Raw genomic sequence first — 9,437 nt, forward strand, 5'->3', positions numbered from 1 at the left:
TGAAAGGTCTTCTGTAAGCCATGCTTGCTGTCAACTAGCAAGATACAAAGCGTCGCGTCACCTTATTAAAATTGGTCAATTGTCTGCCTTTTTTCATGGAAGGTGAAGATCTACAAACATTACCATTGGCCCCTTCTAGAGAATTATCTCTCGGCTTCCACTCTCCCTACAGAACTGCCGCATGTTATTACGCCGCAGAGCTGTAGTATAATTTACTTTGCGCTGGTGCTGACATTCCTGTTCCTCCCTAATTCAATCTTTCTACGCACCTCAACCTCAACATATCCTCCTATTGATGTCGAGTGTTCTCCGGTCTACTCTATGCCAGCTGTCGATTGAATTTCAGCCTTACGGTTCACATCACAGGACATCAAATAAGTAGTATCCCCATTATATGTACCGCTCTTGTGAATGCATTGGGGAAGCATATCCGGACGCATCATAGGCACTAAACTACATGTAGATATGAGTAGATACTGCTAGATAGCTGATGTGTACGGATGAGGTTTTCCATTCAATTGCAAGTCCGCACCATTTAATGTGGGTTCTGCCCATTAGAAATACTGTGGTTCACACTTTCACTTTAATCCATCAACTAAGTGTCTCTTTTTAAGGTTTTGTGTGAAAAAGTGATTTAATGTCTGTCTGCTTGTCCGTCCGTCTCCCATACCTGATTTACTTGCAAACGGCGTTTGGTGTTGAGTTTAAAGGGAGGCTGCGAAACAAAACCTTATTAGAATGAAGTCGATGTCTATCTGTCCGTCTGTCTGTCTGTCTGTCTGTTTTTTTTATTTTTTGAGGAGGTGGAATCTTCAAAAGACAGTGGCCTGGACACACCAGCGTGTAGGATTCTTACCCACTAAAACCCCCCCGACTCCCCCCAAGCCCCGTGGAACCACCGTACGGTATTACATCACGGGACGGAGTTAGCTCATTTTAGCTTGGTCCCCTTTCGTCGCTACGCGGCGTACGTAACCGCGCTTTTCTAGTCTCCTCTGCCTTTCGCAGTTTGTTCTGGATAGATACAACCATGGAGTTGATCGCATCCCAGTCTTCCTGACATGCTAACATTCTTCGCACCGGATTCTCTGGCGTGAGCACCTCTCCTGGAGTCTCCTCTTGGTTCTTCCTTTCCTCCACAAACATTGGGCAGTGGACAAATACAAGCTCTGGGTCTTCTGGGACTCCACCGTAGTTTGGAAAATCGGGTGAGGTATCTAGTTTAAACCTGAACAGGTACTGGCGATATCCTGAGAAACTGAGTAAGATTATAATTAATCTCACCGTGCCGTCTCTCCAACCACTCCTTGATGGCAGGGATGAGCCTGTGTGTCCACTGACCCTTTCCCGAGCGTTCCCAACGCTCTTGCCACCTATTTAGCGATTTCTCCCTTTGGGCGTTCTTCGTCTGCGATAAAGGAGAGATAGACTTCGCATTATATATATTCGTCATCTCATCTGCCAAGATGTTAATTGGCATCATTCCAGAAATGACGAATGCTGCATCATCTGAGACAGTCCTGAATGCCGAGCACACCCTTAGGGCTGTTCTTCTGTAGACTGAACTCAGTTTGTTTGTGTTAAATGTAACCTGTAATGCCTCTCCCCAAACTTGAGCTGCATAGAGCAGAACCGAACTCACTACCCTAGCTATAAGCAACCTGGAAGCATGCCGTGGCCCTCCCACGTTCGACATCATTCTTGCCGGGGCCACAATCGCAGTGGATGCTTTGTCATAAACATACTGCACGTGTTGCTTATAGCTAGGCTTCCCGTCAATCATCAGTCCCAAGTATTTGATGGCAGGCTTAGAAGTGATGATATGATTCCCAATTTGATCACGGGCAAAATTTTTTTACGGCGCTTGGTGATGAGGACCGCTTCCGTTTTTTCCTCCGCAAGTGTCAGCCGAGAACTCTCTAGTCAACCCGTAACAGCACTGATCGCTTCGCATGAGTATAACTCAGCATCTTCGGGATGCTTTGCGACCACAACGAGTGCTACATCATCGGCGTAGCCCACCACCTTGGCCTCCTCCGGAGGGGGGGGGGGGGGGGGGTTAAGAAATTCTTTTTTCATAATGTTCCACAGCAGTGGGCCCAGCACGCAGCCCTACGGGACACCCGCGGAGACAACATACTCCTGGGGTCCATCATCGGTGTCATACCAAAGCCTCCGTTCGTGTAAATAGCTGTTGACAATAGCTGCAAGATAAGCGGGGATGCCAATCTTCGCCAGAGATTTCCGTTCCCCGACCAGCGACCCCTCTGCGAGTCGTCCCACCGTTTCTGCCACTTCTCCAGCGACTCTCGCCTTGCTGCCTTTCGGTATTCTGCAAGGGGATTCATTTTCCTTGTCTCGTACAGGCAGCGTGTCTCTCTTGCCAGAATGTCTATCGGGATCATTCCCGCAATAACACACGCTGCCTCGGCTGATATTGTTCTGAAGGCGCTGCACACCCTTAGCGCCACTAAGCGGTAAGACATATTTACCTTCCTGCGATTACTCTCACACGCTAGTGTTCCCTCCCAAACGTTTATAATAATGCGGAGCGAACCACTCCGGCCACAAGTAATCTGCGACTGTATTTTGGGCCTGCAATGTTAGGCATCATCCGCGGTAATGATACGCTGGTATTTGTCGCTTTCTCACAGGCATAGTCCAGATGTCCCTTCAGATTTATTTTAGCGTCAATCATCAACCCTAGGTATTTGATAACCGGTTTCAAAGTGATGACGTGACCACCAACACGAATATTAATCGTATTCCTCTTCCTACGATTGGTAATCAAGACCGCTTCCGTCTTTTCCGCAAGGTTAAGCTGAGTCATCTCCAACCACGCTTTTATGGCGCTAATGGTTTCGTTAGCGTACATTTCAACATCTTCAGGTTGTTTCGCAACGACAACCACAGCTAGATCATCTGCGAAACCGATTATCGTGGCCTCCCTTGGCACGGGAAGGACAAGGACCCCATTGAACATAACGTTCCACAGAAGAGGACCCAACACTGAGCCCTGTGTCGTACTAAAGTGTCCTCTCCGAAAGGTAACTGTTGAGGAGCTAAGTCAAATAACTAGAGACACCCGTTTTAACCAGTGAGCTTTTTATCCACTCCCAGCTTGCGGATTTGAACGCATTTTTGATGTCCGACGTCACCACGGCACAGCATTTTTAAGACGACATCGCGTCTCGAGCCAACTTCAAAAGCACGTCTACGGCGTCGATCGTTGAGTGGGCTTGACGAAATCCAAATTGTCTGTCTGTCTGTCACAGCCGATTTATTCGGAAACGGCTGGACCAATTGTCACGAAAATTGGTAAGAGTATGTGATCTGTTGTTCCCTTTACATGCAGCAACTGGCGCCATTTTGTGTTAAGTTCTCCCCATACATGTGAAAGGAGGCTGCAAAATTGTTATTTACAGAATGTGACCATATGGGGTATCAAACGAAAGGACTCAATTAATACTTTCTGAAACTGGTTCCATATTTGATATTGGGTGAAACATAGGGGAGTGAGTGCTCAAAATATGACCCCCAAAAAGTGTAACAGCCCTCGTTCTCAGAACCTATCCAACCGAAAAATCTGAAAAAAAATCACAGTGGTGCATCTCTACTAAATCTACATCCGGTTCCGATTTCTGCACAAATAAAGTTAATAATAGTATATTTTCACATTTTAGAAATTTACCCGAGAACCTTCTTATGTTCATCCCAGAAGTATAAAATTTGGCCTAGGTGTAATGAAGAATATAATGCACAAGTTGGGGGGGGGGGGTGAAACGGTGAAGATCGAAAACACTATAGCGTGCAGACCCCCGTTCATAAAATACTTAGGAATTATGACTCGCGAACTCCTTAAGTTCAAACCACACATTGAGTTCGCTTTCGGAAAGGCAAGCGGTGCACTCAGTAGGATCTATTTTCTTCTTCGAAAGAAAGTAGGACTCCGCATCACAACCAAACTGATTTTTTCCAAGACCCTGTTATCGGGCACCCACGTGAACTCAAACCATGTCCAAATGCGAGGCATTTGAATACCGGATTTTTCTTTCTTAAAATTGTAAAACCAAGAAGGTCGGCAGAAACGTGTTTATCGGTGAGCCAGAGTGAAAACCCTCTTCGAGAATTTGTTGTCAACTTGGTGGAAAGTTTCTTCGAAAGAACGGAGGATTCCTCAAATCCACTAATCCAGCAACTCTACCAACAGGGTGGCCCCTTCCTATTGGCCAACCTCCAAATAATAAGAATCATTGGCGCAACAATCCAATTGGATTATACCCTTGAAGTGTGTTAGATAACTTCATTCGAGATCGTAATGCTATACTACAGGATTACAGTACCATGTAGGAGACAATGTTGTCCGCATTGCGCTCTCCCGAGATTATTACACTGATTTGATTCAGGTACTCAGTCACAGCTGAGTCGACTGGTATCCGACGCCAAATTTCGATACAAAGTCCACAAACTTCACTATCAATAATTGAAAAATGTTAAGATTGATGATTTAGTTTGTAACCTTTTTTAAGTGATTGATAAATGATTGATGTAGTGGTTTTTAGGCAATTTTAAAAACACCAACTCCTTTATGATTACATCGCGCGGTTTGTACAGGAGAGTTCTTTGGGCGGGGGAATGTTTGAGCGAATTTCACATTTTCTTGTCATTATCCAAATGTTGTGACAACCTCGGCCACCAACCTAGTTTGAATTTCCGCATTGGTTTCCGCTCGTACAGCTGAAATAAGCAAGCGTTTTCGCTCGTTAGTTCCGGGTACATCAAGGTCGGCAGCGATGAAACATTATTTAAAAACATTTGCGAAGCAGCCCCAGTTGATAGTCTGCAAACCACTTTCGTAAACATTGGATCAGAGAAAAAATAGTCTTTCAATTTTCTCTGGCAGTTTGGGAACAATAGAACTAATAGATTTTAACAGATTTTGCAGCATCGTACAGAGTTTACAGTGGGAAGCTGTACTGGAAACAGCCCCCTCAGCAGAGCGAGTACTGAAGAGAATTTAAGCAGGGCAAGGACAGTAATTTTTTGGTAGATTTTGGAACACATGGTTCTTCTGGTTTAACAATCGTAACTCGTAGATATCTTTACGATTGAATGTAGGTTCAACACTTACCCAATTTTGACGAAAACAAAAGGGAAACTACTTGCTGTTCTGTTATTGTGATATTCCAGATAATTGAAGCAGTTTGAGACAATGATTTGCCTATTTTAAAGCCTATAGAAGAAGACCAGTATTCCTTTAAACCAATGCAGTTTGGTCAGAAGGAACGTTTAAAATACCAGTAATAAACAAAAGAGACCAGATTTTAAATCACTTAAAGATTCTATTGAGAGCACCAAAAGAAGGCCAACAGAAAAGAAGAAGAAGAATGGTCGTACAATTGGATTTAATAACAGAGAATATGAATTTATTAGAAATACCAATAAATATACAAAAAAATATATACAACATTTACCAGACACGGTTAGCAGGTTCTCGGTGGTTCTCGTAGGTTTATCACATAAACTGCAACTGACATTATGGACGACGAAAAATCTGCCAAGGAGTAAAGGCGTATAGAACTAATTTTAGATAAGGGCAAATTCATTTTTGAACATATCTTTGAAATGGCGTAGATTAACTGAAAAGTGTATAACGCTGCAACCTGCTAGGAAATCAACATCCCGTTGTTATATATGCGAACCAACATCTAGAAACTTTAATTAATTAAATATAAGTTCTACGGCTATTGGATTTAGACTATCTGTAAAAAAGAACTGATGGAGAAAAAGAATTAGAAGTTATTACGAAAATACATATCCAGGAAGGATATCGAAAAGAAACTGAATTGCTAGTAGACATGGCTAAAAACTTTCGTGACACAAACGAGAGTAACACTAGCAGAACATTCCTTCAAAGTTTGGATTATCTGTCGACATAATAAAAGTAAATGTTAATATAACATAGAGATTAAATGTTTTACTACAAAACATCTCAAATCATTATCGAATAGACATCCAAAAAATTTATAAATATGCCATGGTGACACCGAAATTATATGTCGATCTATATGAATGGCCTCCAATATATTTTACCACAACCATAATTGAAAGTATCTTATTGCCCATAGTGTAATTGAAAGCCTCGATATTGCACCCAGATCAGGTATTCGATAGAGGCAAATGGCGAAGCCGATCACGACGAGCTGACCCCGCTTGTGAACGGGACAAAGGCTGAAGAAAAAGAAGAAGAAGAAGAAGAAGAAGATAGTGTAATTGAGAGAAGAGGCAGCACAAAATCAAGATCATTTTGCCTTGAGGCAATCAAATGTTACCACCATCTGACCCAAGTACCGAAATAAAAAAGTTAATTTTTATGTATTGATTTTTCATTTTTTTTTGGGCCGGAAATACATGATAACTTTATAAAGAGTAATAAATTCAATATAAATAAATAGAAACACTAAAATAATTTTGGCCAACTAAATCGGGCAAATTGAACCATGTGAATCGTGTAACCTTATATCGATCGCGGATATCCTCATTTCAGATGTGATCAAGGGGCCACAAGTTCAAAGTAACATCTTCGTCTCCACTAGTGCAAGGTGCTGTTCATTATCTTCTGTAGTCAGCCAACAATCAGATTCGTAGAGAGTGACATGGTTTTTCACCCTGGGGTAAATTTTAGATTTGAGACGTCTGTTGATACGTTGATCACAGAGAACACAAATTGTGGAACGCCACTTTGTCCAGGTTGCACTATTGCGTGAAGCAATTTCATAACGCAGTCCTTCATTGGCTGATAACATTGAACCGAGATATTTAAATCGCTCAGTTCCGGATACGTAACTACCTCTGACAGTGGTAGTGCTTGTTTCATAAAGTTCGGTAGTTAGAAATTCAGTTTTATTCAGATTCAATCTGAGACCGTATTGCAAGAGGAGATTAGTCGACTTTAGGACACGATGATCGAGACAATTTTCGCCATTAGGCGCCAAGAAAATATCATTTCCATATAGTAATGTATGTGGCGCTGGACGTTGGATGTCTCTTGTGAGAGTATATATAAAAAGAACAAAGAGAAGTGGTGAGCGGGCGCTTCCTTGGTGAACACCAGCAGAGAAACGAAGTGGCTTTGATACACCCACTACACTGTGAACTTTACTTCTCAGATCGTGGTAGAATAATTGAACCCAGCGCATGGGTTCATGTGGCACAAACGCTCTCTCCAAATAAAGAAATGCTATGCTTCTCTCGGGATTTCTCCATGATTAACCCTTCAGCCTGTAGTACCCCAATTCTTGACAAACCCGGCTTGATTCACGGTTATTTAATCGACTTTCAACCCAGTCAGATGGTATTCTACCTTCTTGAATAACCCGATTGAAGAATTCACTGAACCTCAGTGCTCCAGAGCTCAGAAGCGATGTCGTCAGATTTTGTTGCTTTTCTAGATTTCATTCGTTTTATTGCTTTCTCGAGTTCAGTTGCGCTGACAGGTGCAACTGCTCCACATGTCGGCACTCCTTGTGGAAGTGAAGGAAATCTTCTCGAAATATTCCTGCCATCTATCCGTCACGGCTCATCGGTCGGTAAACATAGTACTGTTCTTGCCATCAATGAAACAAAAGTGTTGGATATTTTTTGTGCGTTGGTGTCGGCATTTGAGAAGTCTTTGCAGATCTATCTCGGCATCCCGAGTGTCTCAAAACACTAAGAAACCGTGGAAGCATCTTAGCGTAGTTACGGAGCCAATAACAAAATTTATTGGCAAAAGTTTATTTGCGAAACAAGCAAAGATCTTTAAGTATTAGAAACATCAACTGGAACTGAAAATGAGCTGTAGACTGAATTAGAATTAGAATTGCTCAACACTACTTTCAACTTTGAATCACATGCACTTGCAAATTTACAACGTGTAAAAACTGCACTATTTAATGCACTACAAATCACGTACAATCGCAAATCAAATTGGAGACTTAAGGTGGTCATCCCGTGTGAAGGCCGTTTTTTTTTACTTTTTTTTAGAAATTTTCTGTGAAGAAGTGGAGAAAGATGCAAATACGAAGTTTTCACCATAGATTTACTAATATCTAGAGCGTATATAGTAATATTTCCAGCCCGATCACATAGTTCGTTATTGAAATACAAAGCAATTTATACACTCATCTCCAAAGAAAGGTGTTTTTCTGCTGCCACGCTAGAGGGCGCTGCAATCATCTTAGAGAAAAAGTAAACGGCCTTTTAACATAGAGACTTAACTACAGTTCGGAAACTAGGATTATTAAAAAATATTAAAAACTAAATTGGTGCTTGTTAAACTTGTTTTTTTGAATTTTGGTGTTTTTTACGGCTTCTTCAATGAATAAAAAGAAACTACAGAATGAATCGCAATGATCATAGTTTGCAGACCGTAGAAATATGTTCTCGTCGTGAAAATTTCAAAGAATTTCGTTGGATAGATTTTGGGCTATGGTAGCAGCCGATTTGCAGTTTCGAGAAAAACGCATTTAAAAAGTACAGTGAGATTTTTAGCCATAAAACCTTAACTAACCATTAATCTGCTATACCTAGTTCATAAACCTTAGGTTTCATCAAGAAACACATCTACAGTCTTGGCTTCAATTCTTGTCCCTTTAGCGAAGTCATTAGAACGTCTTTCGGCCCGTTAAATACTAGCTTTATTATGGGGATCGACATAAATCTAGCATGTGACTTATAACGTGTTTAACACTATAATTTCCGAACGATTCCGAATATCTAAAAATCACGTTGCGCATATGTTCTACAATATATCTACATACAATTGATGTCAGAAAAAAAAATCGATTCCGCGGATCCGATACACAGGATGACCCCATTGTTGCTTATCTGATCGCATCAATACACAGACGGAAAAAGGAAGCCTGGGAGAACCAACAAGTCTGTGAGCTAGAAAAGTACAGGGAGCAACCGCACCAGGCGCGCAAGTTTTACCAACAAGTCAGCAGGATGAAGCCTTATACACCTCGATGCTCATCCTGCCGAGACAAAGAGGGAAATCTGATTTCCGACAGAATGGGCATATTAGAGCGATGGGTTGAGTATGATACTTTGATGAGCTACTGAACAACCAGAACATCGGCGAGTTGGAGGTCCCGCCAACTGAAGACGACGGACAAATACTGCCACCACCAAGTTCAGGAGAAGCAGTCCGTGCAATTCATCGGCCAAAAAATCATAAGTCGCCAGTAGCCGATGGAATTACAGCCGAATTGGTTAAATATGGAGGCGACCAGTTACACCAAGTGGTTCATCAACTTGTGCTCAAAGTATGGGACAGCAAATCAAAGCCTAACGATTGGCAACGAGGCATTATCTGTCTCATACATAAAAAGGGAGATATCACACAGTGCAGAAATTATAGAGGTATCACGTTGCTGAGTACCATCTATAAGATA

Source organism: Hermetia illucens, chromosome 5 (genome assembly GCF_905115235.1).
Source record: "Hermetia illucens chromosome 5, iHerIll2.2.curated.20191125, whole genome shotgun sequence".
NCBI lineage: Eukaryota > Metazoa > Arthropoda > Insecta > Diptera > Stratiomyidae > Hermetia > Hermetia illucens.